Genomic DNA, 22,513 nt, shown 5'->3' with positions numbered 1-22,513 from the left:
TCTCTCTCTCTCTCTGAAAGAACTGTCTAATTCTCTTGTTTTGAGCAGAAGAAGTAGATTCTTCCTATCATGGTTTCAATTGATGCAGTATAGCCACCAAAGGAGACTGAGATCTAACTGAATCTTTTAACAGCAATGTGGCCCCATAAGGAATGGCATCCATTACAATCTCCTGGAGTAAAAGGTAAGTTGTACTTATTAAAAAAAAACTCTGAATAAGAGAGCAAGTGACCATCAGAATGTATTACTTGAAAGACCAAAAATATTGTATGTCATTATTAAACCAACCTTAAGTCTTTTGGCAAAAATCAAAGCTAATACCTTGTCCTCGTTTATTTAGCACAGTGTTTCCCAACCACTGTGCTGCGGCACACTAATGTGCCATGGAAACTTATCAAATTCCACAAAATAAATAAATACTGTGTTTTCTGGAATATAAGTCATGAATTTGTTCATAATCTGAAAGATCCTGCGATTTATAGTCCGAAGCGATTTATAGGCCTATACATAATTTATACGTAACTGATAATGGCTGGTCAAACACGCGCACCAAAACAGATGAAAGCATCAGTCGTAGAGATGGTAGAAGCTTTTTAAAGTTGTCAATTCAGAATATTTTGCCTTTACAAAGTATTTTATGCAACCAGTTTAAATATTTTGTCTATCATAACATTACTATTCTAACAAACTCTAGTCCAGTGTCAAACGCAACTCCTCACATGCCCACAAAATGACGTTTTGTAGCCAAATTTCAAACATTACGAGTAACACGCTACTAAGACAGACAGAAAACATGGACAAGTTGTTGAAAAGGAAAACTATTGATGATGGCTATGTGGGATAGTGGAATAGTGGTGTGCCATGGGATTTTTTATTCGTAAAAAGTTTGGCAGAAAAAAGGCTGGAAAACACTGATTTATCAGACAGATAGGGGGCCAATTATCCATCAAAAGCATATCTTTCCTAGGTTTAGGGATCAAAGTAAGTATCCACTGTGTTAAGCTAGGAGGGACAGTTCCAGAGTGGAGACTCACCAATTACATCTCAAGCAAGAACAATGCCAGTTCTTCGTCAGAACTCTTATAAAGCTCATCTTTTAGGCCGTTTGTTCCCAGAGACTTTAGACCTTCAATAGCCTCAGTTACTGCAGCAATAGTTGTAACACTGTTGCAGGCAAGTTATTCATCTCTAGATATTGTTTTAACCTCCTGTAAAAACTGAAAGAAAAGAAGGGTGGAATCTTTAAATTAATTGGATTTATAAAGTTTGGAATAAAAGTTAGCACAAGAAAGAACCAATTTCCTTGGGATTATTTGTCACTGTATCATTAATTTTCAATAGTTAGATTCCTAGCATTACGTTTTTCCATTCTTAAAAAAAAATTAGCTGAACTCTGTTCTCTTTGCTCCAGCCATTTCCTCCTTGAACAAATGAACACATTTACCTACTTGATGTTTAAAAAGCTCCCAGTGTTTAAACTTCCAAAAGTCACAGTCGTGATGAACTGTCATTTAGTAATTGAGGGAGAAGCTACCAAAGGTTTACCTCAGAATGACATTACTGTGTGTGATTTTGAGCAGATGGATGAATTCAATGAAATTCATGATTAATATTCACTCAGTATTTATTATTAATAGTATTATTTATTATTAATACTGTTTTATAGCTATTATTATGAATAATTAACAGCAACAACAACCAGTCTTTGTTAAGAACAAATAGATACCAGCAAATAGGTATCAGAAAATCATAGATGTGATTTTAAACATGTAGGTTTTGCATGTGCAGAAATAAATTACACATGTACACATTTAATCACACGTTTACTGTAATTACAAAAGCTTCATAACTGGTAATCAGAAGGTTGCTGGTTCAATCCCCACAGCCATCACCATTGTGTCCTTGAGCAAGGCACTTAACTCCAGGTTGCTCCAGGGGGATTGTCCCTGTAATAAGTGCACTGTAAGTCGCTTTGGATAAAAGCGTCTGCCAAATGCATAAATGTAAATGTAAATGTTTTGTGATATATTTGCAATGTAAACAATAATTTTGGACTTCTACATTCAGAATGATCAAAACATTCATAATTATCCAAAACACAGGAGTAGCAGGCGTTTAGAACATTTATTTTTACAAAATTTATATTTCTCACTTCATACTGACAATTTTGCATGAATCCATCACATCCGGTCAGGCAGTCGCATGCGGTCTAGTCACACAAGTTGAAATATTTCAACACAGCCCAAGCTAAGATCGGATCCAAAAATACTTTCTGGTCTGTCGTTTGTTGGATGTGGTGAAAAGGTGGCTTAAGTCATTCATAGTTTCATTTTCTCGAAAACTGTAAGCACTGTCTTTCTGTGGCGCTATAAAAATTACTGTTTGTTTTGAATGACCTGCTTAGACCCGCCCCAAAAATGTTACTCAACCAATGACGTGAGTGGGGGCGGGACTATCACTTTGTTCGACCAACAGCTGACAACGTTTTGTTGCAATTCTGTTTAGTGGCGCTTGTGTCGCAGAAATTACATACTTCTGCTTTAAGTAGAGAGGAAGTAAGCTTCCAGTATGAAGCACTAGGACCTGAACTTAAGTTACCTAGGATCTCTATCCTTTGTTTGAAGAAGAATAGCATGATGATCGGTTAAGGGAGACAGAAGAATACTTACTGAAACATTGTGACCTTTAAATGAGCATGGAACATGCCAGTAACCTATACGAGAAAGTCTTGACCGATTCTTGTTACCCCACATATAGGATTTAGCATTTGGAAACTTCTCTCTCCAAATATCAGTTCAATCAAATTTCTCCATGAACATTTTCAATTTAGAATTAAGAGAAGCAGATTGTCTTGGAGGTAGCCTATCAAGGCTATTATCAGGAACTGTATTAAACTCCCCACCAATACTTTATTAAGCATCTGGGTGCATATTAAGCCATAAAAAAAAAAAAAATCTTCAAACAGCATGTCATTTTCCTGAGAAGTATTGTACTTGTTAATATATATTAATATCACAAATAAATTATTAAGACTAACTAACAATAAAGTGCCACAAAAGGTGTAATGATGTAGAACTGCCCCAGCAAATAGTTTTTCATTGTCATTATACCAGCAGAATACTCTGAACCATGAGCCATCCAAATATTGTTGCAACATTGATGTTTTCAGAATGTAGTGTCATTACCAATGGAGTGAGACTCCTGAAAAAAAAAAAAAAGTACGTTTTAAATGATTTTGCATACAAAAACAACACCTTACGCTAAACATTATTCCGTAACCCCCTGGCATTGAGAGAAAAAACATAGAAATAGACATTCACAAATAAAACACAACATGACTTCAGAACGCTTGCTGTTATGTTTTGAAACTTGATTAATTGATACTTTCATAATAAAACATAATATTTCAAAATGCAATATTTAAACTGTTACACTTGAATTAAAACTATTGTACCAGATGTAAAAGGGGAGGAGAATGTATGCGTACCAAAAAGCTTCCTCACTCAAGCATCCTTGGCCCTCGCCTCTTCGCGTGCATTTAGAGTCAAATCAAGTCAAGTCATTTTTATTTGTATAGTGCTTTTCACAACACACATTGTTTCAAGGCAGCTTTACAAAAAATCATGCATTAAAAGAAAATAAAACTGTAATATCTATAATGTCTTAAGAGTCATCATTGTGTAGTTTGATAAAATACGATTGTGAATTGTGTTTAAAAATAAGTAATTAAATAATAATTGTATTTAGAAACCCAGTAAGCAAGCCGAATGCGACTGTGGCAAGGAACACAAAACTCCATAAGATGTTGGTTAATGGAGAAAAATAACCTTGGGAATAAACCAGGCTCACTGTGGGGCCAGTTCCCATCTGGCTAACATCATGAATATAATGCCAATATTACTTAATTATGTATAGTGCAAGTCATGGTTTAAAATGATTAAACTAATTAAGTGTTAAGGGTCAGTGTTTAAACAAAGATTTTGTAAGAACAGTGAGATTAATGACAAATGTCTTTGTAGTTCATCCTGGATTAACTGCAGAAGTTCACATAGATGCATTGTCCTTTGTTAGTTGGCTGATGAAGGGTTTTGTTGGCGATTAATTGATAGTCTATGTATTCCATTATAAGAGTGTAGTCCACCATTAGACCGAGGTGATGCAGGCAGAGATCTGTGAGGTGTATCACAGTTCAACTGGCCTGTAATTTCAGTGAGGTCTATCCTAAATCCAAGGTTCAGGCAATGGCATATGATGTATCCTATGTCTTACTGGAGTTGGAGTTGGCATCAGTTCATCCTCTGAAGTCCATCGTAATAGACTGAAGTGATGTTTGGCTGGCACCGTTTGCATTAAATTATCATCCCTCAGAGACATGTAGCAGTGGAGTCCAACACGAAGCAGGAATGGAGCTGGATCCATCCTTTTTCAGGATAGCAGTCCTAAGGTTGAGGAACTTTTTTTTTGTAATTAATTTTTTTTTTATTAAATCTTACAATAATAAAGCAAAAACATATATATATACAGGTGCATCTCAATAAATTAGAATGTCGTGGAAAAGTTCATTTATTTCAGTAATTCAACTCAAATTGGGAAACTCGTGTATTAAATAAATTCAATGCACACAGACTGAAGTAGTTTAAGTCTTTGGTTCTTTTAATTGTGATGATTTTGGCTCACATTTAACAAAAACCCACCAATTCACTATCTCAACAAATCAGAATACATCATAAGACCAATAAAAAAAAACATTTTTAGTGAATTGTTGGCCTTCTGGAACGTATGATCATTTACTGTATATGTACTCAATACTTGGTAGGGGCTCTTTTTGCTTTAATTACTGCCTCAATTCGGCATGGCATGGAGGTGATCAGTTTGTGGCACTGCTGAGGTGGTATGGAAGCCCAGGTTTCTTTGACAGTGGCCTTCAGCTCATCTGCATTTTTTTGTCTCTTGTTTCTCATTTTCCTCTTGACAATACCCCATAGATTCTCTATGGGGTTCAGGTCTGGTGAGTTTGCTGGCCAGTCAAGCACACCAACACCATGGTCATTTAACCAACTTTTGGTGCTTTTGACAGTGTGGGCAGGTGCCAAATCCTGCTGGAAAATGAAATCAGCATCTTTAAAAAGCTGGTCAGCAGAAGGAAGCATGAAGTGCTCCAAATTCCTTGGTAAACGGGTGCAGTGACTTTGGTTTTCAAAAAACACAATGGACCAACACCAGCAGATGACATTGCACCCCAAATCATCACAGACTGTGGAAACTTAACACTGGACTTCAAGCAACTTGGGCTATGAGCTTCTCCACCCTTCCTCCAGACTCTAGGACCTTGGTTTCCAAATGAAATACAAAACTTGCTCTCATCTGAAAAGAGGACTTTGGACCACTGGGCAACAGTCCAGTTCTTCTTCTCCTTAGCCCAGGTAAGACGCCTCTGACGTTGTCTGTGGTTCAGGAGTGGCTTAACAAGAGGAATACGACAACTGTAGCCAAATTCCTTGACACGTCTGTGTGTGGTGGCTCTTGATGCCTTGACCCCAGCCTCAGTCCATTCCTTGTGAAGTTCACCCAAATTCTTGAATCGATTTTGCTTGACAGTCATAAGGCTGCGGTTTTCTCGGTTGGTTGTGCATCTTTTTCTTCCACACTTTTTCCTTCCACTCAACTTTCTGTTAACATGCTTGGATACAGCACTCTGTGAACAGCCAGCTTCTTTGGCAATGAATGTTTGTGGCTTACCCTCCTTGTGAAGGGTGTCAATGACTGTCTTCTGGACAACTGTCAGATCAGCAGTCTTCCCCATGATTGTGTAGCCTAGTGAACCAAACTGAGAGACCATTTTGAAGGCTCAGGAAACCTTTGCAGGTGTTTTGAGTTGATTAGCTGATTGGCATGTCACCATATTCTAATTTGTTGAGATAGTGAATTGGTGGGTTTTTGTTAAATGTGAGCCAAAATCATCACAATTAAAAGAACCAAAGACTTAAACTACTTCAGTCTGTGTGCATTGAATTTATTTAATACACGAGTTTCACAATTTGAGTTGAATTACTGAAATAAATGAACTTTTCCACGACATTCTAATTTATTGAGATGCACCTGTATATATATATAAAATAATCATACTCAACCAAAACTACACTACTCTCTCCACGCCCCACTCTGAGAGCCCTCTGAAAACACAAAACAATTGCCCCATTTCCCGACAAAAAAATCCAATGACACCTCTTCAAAAGCCGCCACCCTCCCTATCTCCGTGCACCACTCGGAAATGGGGGCGCACCAGCTGACCTCCAACCCCTCAAAATAATCTGCCTGGTGATCATCACACAGGTCAGAACCCAATTCTCTATGTGACTATTCCCCACATCGATAACCGCCCCATTGCCCAAAACACAAAGTCTGGGGCAAAACGAAACCCGAGTGCCCACCACATCACACACAAAATTCTGAACCTTCAAGCATAATTTCTGGATCTCAATACACCACCAAAAAACATGGGCCATGTCTCCATCTTCCGAATGGCATCGCCAGCAGGTGAGTGTGCCTTTAAGACCAAGCCTATACAATCTAGAGGGGGTCCAATAAAATCTATGTAAAATCTTGAATTGCATAAGATGCACCCTTGCATCTCTAGATGCAGACTTGATGTTTTTAAGAATCCTAGCCCACACTCCCTCCTCCAATACCAAGTTGAAATCTTTCTCCCATAATCTCTTGTTAGAAGTTCTCTTTCTCCATCCCCCAGACTCTGAATTAGCAGGGAGCAATACAGTGATGTCTTATGACCTTGTCCAAAAGCAGTAATCACCACTCCCAGAGTATCTGCCACTTTAGGGGGGTGTATGCTACTCCCAATATAGTACCGAGTAGGTGGCGCTGTTGTAAATATCTATAAAACTGAGATCTGGGGATCCCAAAATGTTGAACCAAATTTTCAAAAGATGTCAACACTCCATTCTCATATAGGTCAACCAGTGTATTAACCTCCCTCACAATCCACTCTGACCAGCACAAAGGGGACTTATTAATACATAATTCTGGGTTCTGCCATATACTCGAGGCAACATTTAAATAAATGTCCGAGTTAAACACTCTGGACACTTTTGTCCATACCAAGTGCAAATGCGAAATAACGGGGTGTAACTTAACTTCTCTATTAGTTCGATAGAGAGGCTTTGCAATGGCGAAATAGGGACAAGAACTTCCTGTTCAATACCAAACCAGGGAGGGGCACTCTCAGGTGGAAGTGACCAATGAGCCAAATGTCTGAGACCGAATGCATAATAATCAAACAAAATCTCATTTAGGCCTAGCCCACCTTTGTCAATCGGCCTATGTAACTTATTGAAATGTAATCTGGGATGCTTACCATTCCAAATGAAGGACTTCGCTATGCTATCAAATTGCTTGAGATAAGAGTGGGGGACATCTACAGCGAGAGATTGTAGCAGGTAGTTGAATTTTGGAATACAATTCATTTTAATAACATTAACCTTCCCATTCATAGATAAATGTAATGAAGCCCACCTGCCCATATCGCTCAAAAATCTTTTTATTAGGGGATCAAATTAACTCTAACTAAATCAGGCAAATTTGCTGGGAATAAAATGCCCAAATACTTAATACCCTGTTTGGGCCACTGGAAGGCACACGGCTGGAAAGCCGTTACTGGGCAGTATGCTGTCAGAGCCAAAGCTTCGGATTTAGACCAATTAACTCTGTAACATGAGAATTTAGAAAAGGAATTAATAATTCTGTGGAGACGAATAATAAAATATCATCTGCATAGATGTTTCCGGGGACGCCATGCGAGAAGCAGACGTGTGAGACACGAGCTCTGTGAACTTTGCTAGTTTTTTAATTATTTTCATGTTATAATCCGGTGAGATTCGATACAACCAATTACATACTTGCTCTTTGAGGTAAACATGGCAAAGAAGTCAAAATCCTCAGACTCTGGAGACATTAAAAGACACTTACGTGTTCAAGCTGAGGCCTCTGACGGGACAGCAAAACAGGGACTCGATTTGGACGGCACGTCGGGAGATGAAATTCAGCGTCAGTTGTCCAACATGTTGGTGATGCTGACGAAGGTTCTTACTGACTTGGAAGATCTCGCTGTAATACGTCGATCGATTACGGCGATGGAAATAAATTCTCTGAGTTGTTTACAAGAGTGACAGAAGTTGAAAAACGAATCGATTATCTTGAGTCATCGGAAAGGGAATTAACCGCTAATCCGCCCGCGTCCAAAACAGATTTAGAATTAATTTAGGAAAAACTGGAATATTTTGAAAATATGAGCCGAAGGAATAACATACGAATTGTTGGAATTCCTGAGCATGAAGAGGGTAGAGATATGGTGAAATTCCTGAACGAGCTCTTCCCGAGTCTGCTCGACATAACAGGCCACAAGCTGGAAATCGAGCGAGCTCACAGAGTCCCAGCTTGAAGATCTGCTGAGGGAGATAGGCCCCGATGCATTCTGGCCAAATTTCTGAGATCATCCAATAAAGATCTCGTGTTGCGCCAGGCGAGGAGCAAAGGGAAGCTTTCTTGGAAGAACCATAATATTTTCTTGTTCCCGGACTTTGCGAACTCGACAAGAGAGAAACGCGATCGGTTCAAGGAATGTAAGAAACTCTTACATCAGAAAAAGATGTTTCCGGCCAAACTGAGAATAGAAACGAAGAATGGTCGCAAAGTATTTACTTGTCCAAAACTGGCACTCTCCTTCATAAATACATTGGAGTGAGTAAGCCATTTGATGTTTCTTATATTAGTGGACTGACTTGCGGTTGAGGGACTGTATTATCTGAGGAAGCTGGGTGCCATTTTTGTTTCTTTTTGCACTGGCTCCGCCTAGCGGCTGGAGTTTGTTTTGTGGCATGACTCAAAGAAACTTTTGCATTGATTTAATCTTTTCTACACTGAAGTTTCCGGCCAGATTGAGAGTGGACACTATGGATGACCGCAAAATATCTACATGCTCACATAAAGGACGTCTTTTATAAAGTTGACGGGCTGAGTAAGTTATGGTGTATTTTTTTTATTTTTTTTATTTTTTTTGTGGCCTCCCAGTTAGTTTGGCTCTTGATCATCCACGGAACCGGGATGCCGTTTTTTTTTATCGTACTGGCTCCGCCTAGCGGCTGGAGCTTGTTCTGTTGAATATCACTCCTTTGGAACAGCTGTGGATAAATCTGTTTGTTCTTCATGCTTATTCCTCCTGCTGGCTGGAGTCTGTTTTGTTGAGTATTTTTGCGGGACAATGAAATGATTATGTCATCCGCTGAACTCATAGCAGCTGGCTCACTGAACAGTTGTTTGTCTGTCCGAGAAAACTGAACGGCTTTATATCAGCTGGAGTTTATTTTGTGGAGGAACACACCTTCAAGATGGTTCTGTGAATGAATCTACATGTTTTTTCCTGTTATTCTGCCTGTTGGCTGGGGTCTGTTTTACAAAGTATTTTCTGTTATGTAATTTTGCCTTACAAAATTTGTATAGAAGCACCGGACTTGAGCAATCCGATAGCAAAATTGTCGCGGGGGTTCTCATAGGCATACATGGACTTAAGTTTTAAGGGATGGACGCCGGTTGGCACTGTCGTGCGCGGGGTTAATGCGCACGTTTTTCTTTTTTCTGTATGTTTTGTTCGGGGGGAAGTTCAGGGTTTGATTGTTGCATTAATGGGGAATGTGGTCTGTATAATCTTGTTTTTGACACACAATTTATTTATTTTTTTTATATCAAAATGTCAAATGTTAATATGAGTGTACTATCTCTCTCCACATGGAATGTAAATGGGTTGGGGCACCCCATAAAAAGAAGGAAGGTTATTTGTTTTCTTAAACGTAAGAAATATGATATTGTGTTTCTTCAAGAAACACATCTTTCCCCGCAGGAAGCTGAAAAATTTGGGAAGATATGGGGTGGACATGTTTTTTTTAGTGCTGGCTCAAGTAAAAGCAAGGGAGTCATTATATTGGTAAATAAACATCTACAATTCAAATTTCTCAAACTGATTAAAGATAAATCAGGAAGAGTCATTATTGTTTTAGCTGAAATTCAGGGGCAAAGGTTGATTTTGGCTAATATTTATGAGCCTAACGCTGATGATCAGGGCTTTTTTATAGATCTTGAAGGGATGTTGCAAGCCACTGGCACCCCTCATGATATAATATTGGGAGGAGACTTTAATCTTTTGATGTCCTTGTCCTTGATCACAGTGAAGCAAAAGTGTGTAAGCCCCCTAGAGCAACAGTGACACTTCACAAGATGTGTAAAAATCTTGGTCTTGCGGATATTTGGCGACTTTTGAACCCATCTGGGAGGGACTATACATTTTTTTCATCAGTCCATAAGATTTATTCTAGAATAGATTTATTTTTTGTATCTAAATCCCTCATTTCATCTGTTGCGGATTGCTCAATTGGAAACATCTTAGTCTTAGATTACGCCCTGGTGAGTTTGGAGATGTTGCCATACACAGAGAAAAAGAAATCATATAGTTGGCGCTTTAATGTGTCCCTGTTGCAAAATCCTGAATTCCAACAAATGTTAAAGACTGAAATCAATATTTATATGGAGACCAACTGGTCCTCAGTATCCTCTGTGGGCGTGGCTTGGGAGGCACTTAAGGCAGTTCTTAGGGGTCGGATCATACAGTATGCCTCATTCACCAGAAAATCCAAAGCACGAGAACTCATGGAGTTGGAAGAGAATATTAAAAGTGCAGAGGCAGAGCTGAAGTGCAAAATGTCGTCTGAGGGCCTCAGAGAATTGACTAGATTGAAATACAGATATAATGCTATTTTGTCACGGAAAGTGGAGTTTTGGTTATTCAGGGCAAGACAGTCATACTTTGAGTCATGGGACAAAGCAGGGAAGCATTTGGCTAGATATATAAAGCAGAGAGTGTCTTTTTCTACGATTCCCTCAGTGAAATCTGCTGGTGGTGAAATATTTACCTCGGCCACTGATATTCATAATGCTTTTAAAGAATTCTATATTGATCTTTATAGTTCTACTACTGATGAAGATATTAGAAACTTTGTGGAACCATTAAAACTTCCTAAACTGACGAATGAGCAAAGAAATTGTCTTGATTCTGAGATAACCTTGGAGGAGCTTGACAAGGTAATTAAGGCTTTACCTACTGGCAAAGCTCCGGGGCCAGATGGTTTTGCTGCTGAATTTTTTAGATCTTATGCTACAGAACTGGCTCCACTTTTGCTAGACGTTTATACAGAATCATTAAAGAACTGAAAGCTTCCTCTAACCATGACACAAGCCCGGATCAGTCTGATTCTTAAAAACGACAAAGATCCAAGCGAGTGTAAAAGTTACCGTCCAATTTCCCTGATCCAGTTAGATGTAAAAATTTTATCGAAAATTTTGGCTAATCGATTAAGTAAAGTTATGACATCACTTATACATATAGATCAGGTGGGGTTTATTTGGGGCCGTAGCTCTTCTGATAACATTAGGCGTCTCATCAATATCATGTGGTCAGTAGCGAATGATCAATCTCCGGTCGCTGCCATTTCACTTCATGCCGAAAAGGCATTTGACATGGTAGAATGGGGTTATCTTTTTAAGGTTTTGGAAATATACGGGTTCGGGAGTACGTTTATTGGATGGCTTAAGTTACTTTATAGACACCCAGTAGCAGCGGTACAAACAAATGGACTAATTTCAGATTATTTTTCTTTGGATAGGGGCACCCGGCAGGGTTGCCCTCTTGCCCCATTATTGTTCTGTCTTGCCCTGGAACCATTAGCATCCGCGATAAGAAAGGAGGATGATTTTCCAGGGGTGATGGCGGGAGGTATGGCGCGTAAACTCTAGCTTTACGCAAATGATATTCTATTGTTTGTCTCTGACCCCAGTAGATCTATGCCTTGCCTCCACAGAATTATTAATTCCTTTTCTAAGTTTTCAGGATATAGAGTCAATTGGTCTAAATCCGAAACTTTGGCTCTGACAGCGTACTGCCCAGAAACGGCTTTCCAGCCGGGCGTTTCCAGTGGCCCAAACAGGGCATTAAGTATTTGGGTATTTTATTTCCAGCAAATTTGTGTGATTTAGTTAGAGTTAATTTTGACCCCTTAATAAAATGGTTTTCGAGCGATGTGGGCAGGTGGGCTTCATAACATTTATCTATGATTGGGAAGGTTAATGTTATTAAAATGAATTGTATTCCAAAATTCAATTACTTACTGCAGTCTCTCCCTGTAGATGTCCCCTTCTCTTATTTCAAGCAATTTGATAGCGTAGCAAAGTCTTTCATTTGGAATGGTAAGCGTCCCAAATTTCATTTCAATAAGTTACATAGGCCGATTGACAAAGGTGGGCTAGGCATACCCAAGATTTTATTTTATTATTATGCATTCGGTCTCAGACATTTGGCTCATTGGTCGCTTCCACCTGAGAGAGCCCCTCCCTGGTTCTGTATTGAACAGGAAGTTCTTGCCCCTATTTCGCCACTGCAGAGCCTTTCTATCAAATTAATCGGAGAAGCTAAAGTACATCCCGTTATCTCGAACTTGAACTCGGTATGGACTAAAGTGTCCAGACTGTTTAATTCTGACATTTTTTTAAATGTTGCCTCGAGCATATGGCTGAACCCCAAACTATGCATCAACAAGTCCCCTTTTTGCTGGTCAGAGTGGATTGGGAGGGGGGTTACTACACTCGATGACCTGTATGAGAATGGAGTGTTGAGATCCTTTCAAAATTTGATTCCTAGATCTCAGTTCTATAAGTATTTACAGCTGCGTCACCTGCTCTGTACTGTTTTTGGGAGTGGTTTACACCCTCCTAAAGTGGCAGATACTCTGGGAGAGGTGATTACTGCTTTTGGAAAAGGTCACGAGGCATCGGTGTATTACTCCCTACTAATTCAGAGTATGGGAGACGGAACTTCAACTTCTCTTAAAAGATTATGGGAGAAAGATCTAAATTTGGTATTGGAGGAGGGACAGTGGGCTGGGATTCTAAAAAATGTCAAATCTGCATCCAGAGACGCAAGGGTTCGCCTCATGCAATTTAAGATTTTACATAGAGTCTATTGGACCCCCTCTAGATTGCATAGGCTTGGTCTTAAAGACACACCCACCTGCTGGCGATGTCAATTAGAAGATGGGGACACAACCCATGTCTTTTGGGGATGTGTTAAGATGCAGGAATTTTGGATGAGGATTCAGAGTTTTATGTGTGAGGTTTTGGCCTCTCAAATTTTATTTTGCCCCAGACTCTGTATCTTGGGAGATGGGGCAGTCATTAATTTGGAGAATAAGTACGGCAGATACCTGTCTTTTTTGGAGGGCTCTCATGGAGGGACAGTGGAGAGAGAGGTGTAGGGGTTTTATGTGTGTGATTTGTTTTATTTATTTTATTTTTATTTTTTTATTAATTAATTAATTTATTTTTGTTGTGTGTCTATGGTTGTGTGACCACTGGGGTGTTGTTGGGGGTCAGGTGGGGGGGGGGGGGGGGGTAGTGGGTGTTGTATATTGATTCTGTATATGTGTGTTCTGCTATGTATATATTTAATGGTTGAATCAATAAAAAAATTTTAATTAAAAAAAAAAAAAAACATATACATATATATATATATATATATATATATATATATATAATCATCTGCGTAAAGCAAAAGTTTATGCGCCACACCTCCCGCCACCACCCCTGGAAAATCATCTTCCCTTCTGACCGCGGCTGCTAATGATTCCAGGGCAAGACAGAACAATAATGGGGAAAGAGGGCAACCCTGTCGGGTGCCCCTATCCAGAGTAAAATAATTTGAAATTAATCCATTTGTTTGTACCGCTGCTACCGGGTGTCTATAAAGTAACTTAATCCATCCAATAAAAGTATTCTCGAACCCGTATATTTCCAAAATCTTAAAAAATAATCCCATTCTACCATATCAAACGCCTTTTCAGCGTCAAGTGAGATGGCAGCGACCAGAGTCTGATCATTCTCCACTGACCACATGATACTGATGAAACACCTAATGTTATCAGAAGAGCTGCGGCCCCGAATGAACCTCACCTGATCTGTATGTATAAGTGATGTCATAACTTAATCGGTTAGCCAAAATGTTTGACAAAATTTTAACGTCTAGCTGGCTCAGGGAAATTGGACGGTAACTCTTACACTCACTTTGATCTTTGTCCTTTTTAAGAATCAGACTAATCCGGGCTTGTGTCATGGTTGGCGGAAGCTTTCCATTCTTTAGTAATTCCATATAAACTTCGAACAAAAGTGGAGCCAGCATAAGATGTAGCATAAGATCTAAAAAATTCAGCGGCAAAGCCATCTGGTCCCGGAGACTTGCCTTTAGGCAGGGCCTTAATTACCTCGTCAAGCTCCTCCAAGGTTATCTCAGAATCAAGAGAATTTTTTTGCCCAGTCGTCAATTCTATGAGGCCATCATATGACATTTGGTGCTTCAGTTCTGTCTTGGTACTTTTAATATTCTCTTCCAACTCCACGAGTTCTCGTGCTTGGATTTTTTGATGAATGAGGCATACTGTATGATCAGACCCATAAGAACTGCCTTAAGTGCCTCCAAAGCCACGCCCACAGAGGATACCGAGGACCAGTTGGTCTCCATATAAATATTGATTTCAGCCTTTAACATTTGTTGGAAATCAGGATTTTGCAAATGTGATACATTAAATCGCCAACTATATGATTTCTTTTTCTTCATATGTGGCAACACCTCGAAACTCACCAGGGCGTGATCTGAAACTAAGATGTTCAAATCAAATCAAAATCAAAACTCAAATCACTTTTATTGTCACACAACCATATACACAAGTGCAATAGTGGGTGAAAGTCTTGGGTGCAGTTCCAAGCAACATAGCAGTCATGACAGTGATGAGACATATACCAATTTACAATAACCATCAGATTTACACAACACAATTTACATATCTAATATACACATAATTACACACAACACAATATACAAATAATAATATACAATGTACAGTATACAATACACACAATATAGAATACACATACAATATAGAATACACATTATACAATAAAAAATAGTATATATAGTATATATAAAATATACAGTAGGTTGTATTGTACTGTATTGACACTCAGGCTGTCAGTTGATAGACAGTTGCCAGTGTGTTGTTAAGAGAGAATATAATTTATGACAGTCCAGTATGAGATAATAAGATTAATAAAGTGCAGTGCTGATGTATATTGATCGTGAGAGATCAAGAGTTCAAAAGTCTGATTGCTTTGGTGAAGAAGCTGTCATGAAGTCGACTGGTGTGGGTCCTGATGCTGCGATACCGTCTGCCTGATGGTAGCAGTGAGAGCAGCCCATGGCTCAGGTGGCTGGAGTCTCTGATGATCCTCCGAGCTTTTATCACACACCACCTGGTATATATGTCCTGGAGGGAGGGAAGCTCACCTCTGATGATGTTTCTGACAGTTCGCACCACCCTTTGCAAGGATTTGCGGTTGTGGGCGGTGCTATTGCCGTACCAGGCAGTGATGCAGCCAGTCAGGATGCTCTCTACAGTGCTAGTGTAGAACCTTGTGAGGATGTGGCGGTTCATTCCAAATTTCCTCAGCCGTCTCAGCAAGAAGAGGCGCTGATGAGCCTTCTTCACAACGGCCTCAGTGTGGACGGACCATGTGAGTTCCTCAGTGATGTGGACACCGAGGAACTTGAAGCTGCTGACTCTCTCCACCAGTGCTCCATTGATGGTGATGGGACTGTGTTCTCTGTCTTTTCACCTGAAGTCCACCACAAGCTCCTTTGTATTGCTGACATTGAGGGAGAGGTTGTGCTCCTGACACCAGTTTCATCATTGTCAGTGATCAGACCTACCACCATCGTATCATCAGCAAACTTAATGATGGCATTGGAGCTATGTGTTGCCACACAGTCATGTGTGTACAGGGAATACAGGAGTGGGCTGAGAACACAGCCCTGTGGGGCTCCAGTGTTGAGGGTCAGTGATGAGGAGATGTTGCTGCCCATTCTAACCACCTGGCGTCTGCTTGACAGGAAGTCCAGGATCCAGCTGCACAGCGAGCTATTTAAGCCCAGACCCCGGAGTTTCTCATCAAGCTTGGAGGGCACTATGGTGTTGAATGCTGAGCTGTAGTCTACAAACAGCATTCTCACATAAGTGTTCCTTTTTTCCAGGTGGGAGAGAGCAGTGTGTAGTGTAGATGCAATGGCATCATCAGTGGAGTGGTTGTTGCGGTAAGCAAACTGCAATGGATCCAGTGAGGGAGGCAGCACAGAGCAAATGTAATCTCTGATTAGTCTCTCAAAGCATTTGCTGATGATGGGGGTCAGAGCAACAGGATGCCAGTCATTTAGGCAAGTGATTTTGGATTGCTTTGGTACAAGCACAATGGTGGACGTTTTAAAGCATGTGGGGACCACAGACAAGGAGAGGGAAAGGTTGAAAATGTCTGTAAAAACACCAGCCAGTTGGTTCATGCATGCTCTGATGACGCAGCCCAGAATGCCATCTGGATCTGTGGCTTTACGGATATTCACCCGTCGGAAGGATCGGGTTACATCCGCTACAGAGACGGAGTGTGAACTAACCTCTGTAGCTTCGGCCGCAAGAGCTCTCTCTGTGAGGGTGGTGTTATTTCCCTCGAAACGAGCATAAAAAGTATTTAGCTCATCCGGGAGAGAGGCAGTGGTGTTCACAGCGGAGTATTTATTCCCTTTGTAGTCCATGATGATATTAATCTGCTTCTAGAGTTGGTGGCATTAAACTGTCCTTCAATCTTGTCCCTGTACTGGCATTTGGCTGCTCTGATAGTTTTGCGGAGGGCATAACTGGCTTGTTTATGCTCCTCCACGTTCCCGGAATTAAAAGCGGAAATCCGCGCATCAAGTGCCGTGTGAACATCGCTATTTATCCATGGCTTCTGGTTGGGGTAGATCCGTATTGTTTTGGACAGAACAACATCTCCCAGTCCGCGTGATCAAAACAGTCTTGTAGCGTAGAATCTGATTGGTCCGACCAGCACTGGATCGTTCTGAGGGTGGGTGTTTCCTGTTTCAGTTTCTGCCTGTAAACGGGCAGAAGCAGAATGGAAGAATGGTCCGATTTGCCAAATGGTGGGTGGGGGAGGGATTTGTAGCCATCCCGGAAGGGAGAGTAGCAGTGGTCCAAAACCCGGTCCCCTCGTGTGTTGAAACTGATGTGTTGGTGGCATTTTGGTGCGATTGATTTGAAATGAGCTTTGTTAAAGTCCCCGGTCACAATGAACATAGGAGTGTTACTACACTAAACAAACTCCAGCCGCTAGGTGGAACCAACACAAAAAGAAACATAAATGGCATCCAGCTTCCTCAGACAGTCAAGTGTATGTACATATGAAAAACACCAAATGGTTGACATTCCTTGAATCGATCACGTTTCTCTCTTGTCTAATTCACAAAATCTGGGAACAAGAAAATGCTGTGATTCTTCCAAGAAAGCTTTCCTTTGCTCCTCGCCTTGCGTAACACAAGATCTTTATCAGATGATCTCAGAAATTTGGCCAGAATTGATTTGGGGCCTGTCTCCCTTATCGGATTTGCGAGCCGGGACTCTGTGAGCTCGCTTGATTTCCAGCTTATGGCCTGTTATATCAAGCAGACTCAGGAAGAGCTCATCTAGGAATTTCACCATATCTCTGCCTTCTTCATGCTCAGGAATTCCAACAATTCAGACGTTGTTTCGCCGATTACGATTCTCTAAATCCTCCAGTTTTTCCCAAACACGTTCCAAGTCTATCTTGGTCGCTAGCAGATTAGCAGTTAAATCCCTCTCCAATGACTCCAGATAATCAATCCGTCTCTCGACGTCCCCGATTCTTGTAACCAACGCAGTAATCGATCGACATATTACAGCAAGATCCTCTAAGTCAGCAACAACTTTCGTCAGCATTACAGACATGCTCACCAGTTGGCTTTGAATTTCTCCCGCCGCACTGTCCAAACCGAGTCCCTGGCCTGCGGGCCTGTCCGAGGCACCAGCTTGAGAACGTAAGGGTCTTTTAATATCTCCAGAGCCGAGGATTTTGAATTCTTTGCCATGTTGACTTCAAAGAACAGATATGTAGCAGGGTGTATCAAATCTCACTGGTTTATGACACAAAAATAATTAAAAACTAGCGAAGTGCACAGAGCTTGCCCGTTTACACATCCGATCCTCGCATGGCATCACGTAACTCTCACAAATAGGATAATATTAGCATAAATGCCATTCAATTTATTGCAGAGTTATAGATCACGATCAATGTTTTTGGTTTCTGGTTCCGGCAGACCTATCTAAAGCAGCCTTATTGTGAGCTAAAGGATAAATTAGGTGTATACCTGGCTAAATAGATGAGTCTTTAGTCTAGACTTAAACTGAGTGAGTGTGTCTGCATCTCGAACAGTGTTAGGGAGACTATTCCATAGTTTAGGAGCCAAACAGGAAAAGGATCTACCTCCTTTTGTGGATTTTGATATTCTAGGAACTGTTAACAGGCCAGAATTTTGCGATCGTAATGAACGTGATAGAATATAGCATGGTAGAAGGACACTTAAGTACTGCGGAGCTAGACCATTCAAAGCTTTGTACGTAGTTAACAGAATTTTTAATTAATACGAAATTTAACAGGTAGCCAATGTAACGACAATAAAATGGGGCTAATTTGATCATATTTCTTGGTTTTGCACTCTGGCTGCTGCATTTGAACCAATCGGAATTTATTTATTGATTTTGCTGGACATTCTCCCAGTAATACATTACAATAATCTAGTCTTGAGGTCATGAATGCATGAATTAGTTTTTCGGCATCAGCGACAGAGAGCATGTGTTGTAATTTAGCAATAATTCTTAGGTGGAAAAATGCTGTTCTACAAACATTGGTAATTTGATTTTCAAAGGACAGATTGGTATCAAATATAACACCTAAGTTCTTTACTGTTGAAGACGATGTAACAGTACATCCATCAAGAGTCAAATTATATTTTAGTGGCTTGTTTTTAGAGGTTTTTGTCCAATAATTAGTACCTCTGTTTTGTCGGAATTGAGTAGAAGGAAATTTCTGGCCATCCAATCTTTGATTTCATTGATACACTCTGCTAATTTGGAGAACTGTGAAATTTCATCCGATTTTGAAGAAATATAAAGTTGGGTATCGTCGGCATAACAGTGGAAACTTATTCCACGATTTCTGATCATATCTCCCAGGGGAAGCATATACAAGGAGAAAAGCAGAGGCCCTAAAACTGATCCATGTGGCACACCATACTTAACTTTTGTTTGGTTTGACAATTCCACATTTACATAGGCAAAGTGGTAGCGGTCTGCTAAATAGGACCTAAACCATGCTAATTGAAGTCCACAAATGCCAACATAATTATCTAGCCTATTCAAGAGAATGTCGTGATCTATCGTGTCAAAGGCAGCACTAAGTTCTAAAAGCGCTAGAAGTGAAATGCAGCCGCGATCAGATGAAAAGAGCAAGTCATTTGCAACTCTGATAAGTGCAGTCTCTGTACTGTGATGGGGCCTAAATCCTGACTGAAATTGTTCATATATACTATTTTTCTGTAGAAATGAACATAGTTGGGAGGACACTACCTTTTCTAGTATTTTCGACATAAATGGGAGATTTGACATCAGTCTATAATTAGCCAATTCTCCAGGATCAAGTTGTGGCTTCTTAATAAGCGGTTTGATAACTGCCATTTTAAAGTTTCTTGGGACATGTCCTAAGCATAGTGAGTAGTTAATAATAATATGTGGTTCTGAGATTACAGGGAATACCACTTTTAGGAGCATAGTTGGTATTGGATCTAACATATATGTTGGGCCTCATGTATTCAGATAGAAGACAAAGGCAGGCCTAACACTTCCAGCGACTTCGTTCACCGAATACGGACGTAGCTTTTTGCTGCTCTCCTGGTGCAAGCTCGTGGCTTAAGTAAGTAATGTCCGACTTGAAACTGTAGCCATACAATCTCCATCTCGCTGGACGAGTTGAGATTACTCTGTGTTCAACCGAACACTCTAACGGATCCGAAGGAGACCGCTGAGCAATTCGCATCTTCATCCGTTGGCCTACAGAAGTGAAGAGATTAAAGATTTCTCTTCCATCTTCAATCAAGTCGACATTTCTGAGTTCTCCGCCAGCCCGCCGAGAATCAACAGCCGTACCGCCCGCCGACAGCGCGAGGAAACGCCCCCCTCATCACACGAGCCTCAAGGAACCGGGTCAAAATTAAAGGACAGAGGAAAACACATTCTACCTGTGTCCTCATGCGATTCAAGTAAGAGGTTTACGTCTGGGTAGAGATAGAATATTATAGCGTGTTATTCTTGTGTTTCAAGGTTTTTGCTTGTACAGTTTACGGACCGCCATGTCCGCTAATTATTAATACTCAGGGTATTAATTATCACGAATTTGTTTTGTTGTATTGTGGTCCAACCAAATTGGACTGTTGTGCATTTTCGCCATCGCGGGTGAGACAGCAACTGAGTTCGTCCATTAAAGAGTCAAATAACAAGGGACTTTTACGAGCCCCGCTCGTAAAACCGCGTCTCTGAGTGATGAACACGGCTGCTTTATCTCCAGCTATCGCGAAATCAGCTTTCGGGCTGTCACTTAATCATCTCTCTCTCTCTCTCTCTCTCTCTCTCTCTCTCTCACTAACCACACTGACACACACACACACAGTATTACTGCATAAATAAATTGTTTATATTTCAAAGAGAAGTGTTTTGGTTTGTTTTGCATACGCCTGTGTCATGCTGACGGGATGTCAGTGCTCGGATTCAAACCTTCATTCATTGTTTTTTTTTCCCGAAAATCGATATTCTTCGGATGTCGATTTTCCTAATAAAACAATCTAACATTGAGACTGTTTTAATATTCGGTTATTAGTCCCTGATTTCAGGGTGGTGCCCCGTCAATGTTAATCCTTATTAATATTCTATTGATTTTTGATAACTGATAATTATCTTTGATTGAATTTGAATGATCAATAAGCTAGTGTTAACTTTAATGTTTCATCGACGTTAACAATTAACGATTATCTTTGATAACTGTTGATTTAAAGGATTAAAAAAGCTAACATTGATTCTCATCAATGTTCTATTGATTTTAATAATTAATAATTATCTTTGATAATTATTAATTATTGCTAATAACTAAACTTGCTCCTAAACGTAGCACACTACATTTACTGGAGTCCCATATGAGGTTTTAATGAGTTAGATCCAATTAATTAATTTAAATATTGATTAATAACTACAGAAATAATTATTAATTATTTCTGATAGTAACACTGATCTAAACAACCAGTAAAGCCCTACATAATAATTGGTGCCCCGTGTGAGGCATCCTACGTGCCAGTTCTGTCACAGTGTGTATGCATAGGAATCCAAAGTAATAACTTGAAATCCTTACTTCAAAGTTTGGTTCTGTTTGACAATTTACTTCTCACAACTTGCCAAACATAAGCCAGTGTGGTGTGAAAGTGCTCTTAAGAGTGAATTAGGGGTTGGTAAATTTACTATAGTCTGCTTAAAACCTGCTGTTGTTGTTATTTAACTCATAACGCTTTCATCTAAATGTTACAGAGAGGTGCCAAGTCACTTCATTGACATCCACCAAAGAGAGAACACAGTGAAATTTGCACATTACATAACAGTAGACCGTAAGTCACAGGTCGAAGCCTCTCAACTGTGCTTTCGTGTTAGCATTATATCAACTGTAAAACAACAAGCTGTCAGAGCCACTATCACAAGAATTTTTACGGCCCCAATAAAATGAGTCACCAATCGCCCTGCGTGATTGGAGCTAAAGCTCCACAGAGGTTAGGCGATCCAGCACTGCAAGATGTAGTTGCTGCTGTCCTTCATCTCTCCATAGAGGAGAGAGATAACCTTAACGGCTACAATATTAGTCGTTGTGATGAAGCATTGCAGGAACTTGTTGATTATGTCAACAACCCGGTCGGGAAGCCAATGCGCACAATCCTGGACCTTGTGGGCCAAATGTTCCTTCTTCATCACCGCAAAACCCAACTGCAAACCGCCGAACACCAGGCCCAGCTCGCACAGCTGCAGAGCAGCTATCAAGCGGTGCAGAATGGAAATCTCAGCCTGCACCAAGAAATTAGGTGCACTCAAGCTGAGAAAGTCCAGGCACAGGAAGATAATGCCTGGATGCAGGAGGAAAACGAAGCCCTGCGCAGGCAGCTTCAAGCTGCCCAGCTAAAAGTAGAGTCTGATCAGGTAAGTGCAGCTGAAATGCACCGCACGACATCTGACATAGAAGAGGGCTCCCTTTTTAGCAATACGCGTAGAAATGTGCCCCTGAGAAACCCAGGAACACACGCTAGGAGCCGAGCTGCCCCTAGTGGTACAGTCTCTGACTTCGTCCTCCAAGACACCTTTCAAAATCCTCCAGCGGCCCGCTGGTTGGATGCAGGTGCCCCTCCTTATAGTTGCCCTCC

This window comes from Myxocyprinus asiaticus, chromosome 21 (genome assembly GCF_019703515.2).
Source record: "Myxocyprinus asiaticus isolate MX2 ecotype Aquarium Trade chromosome 21, UBuf_Myxa_2, whole genome shotgun sequence".
Taxonomy (NCBI): Eukaryota; Metazoa; Chordata; class Actinopteri; order Cypriniformes; family Catostomidae; genus Myxocyprinus; species Myxocyprinus asiaticus.
This window is presented reverse-complemented; position numbering follows the sequence as displayed.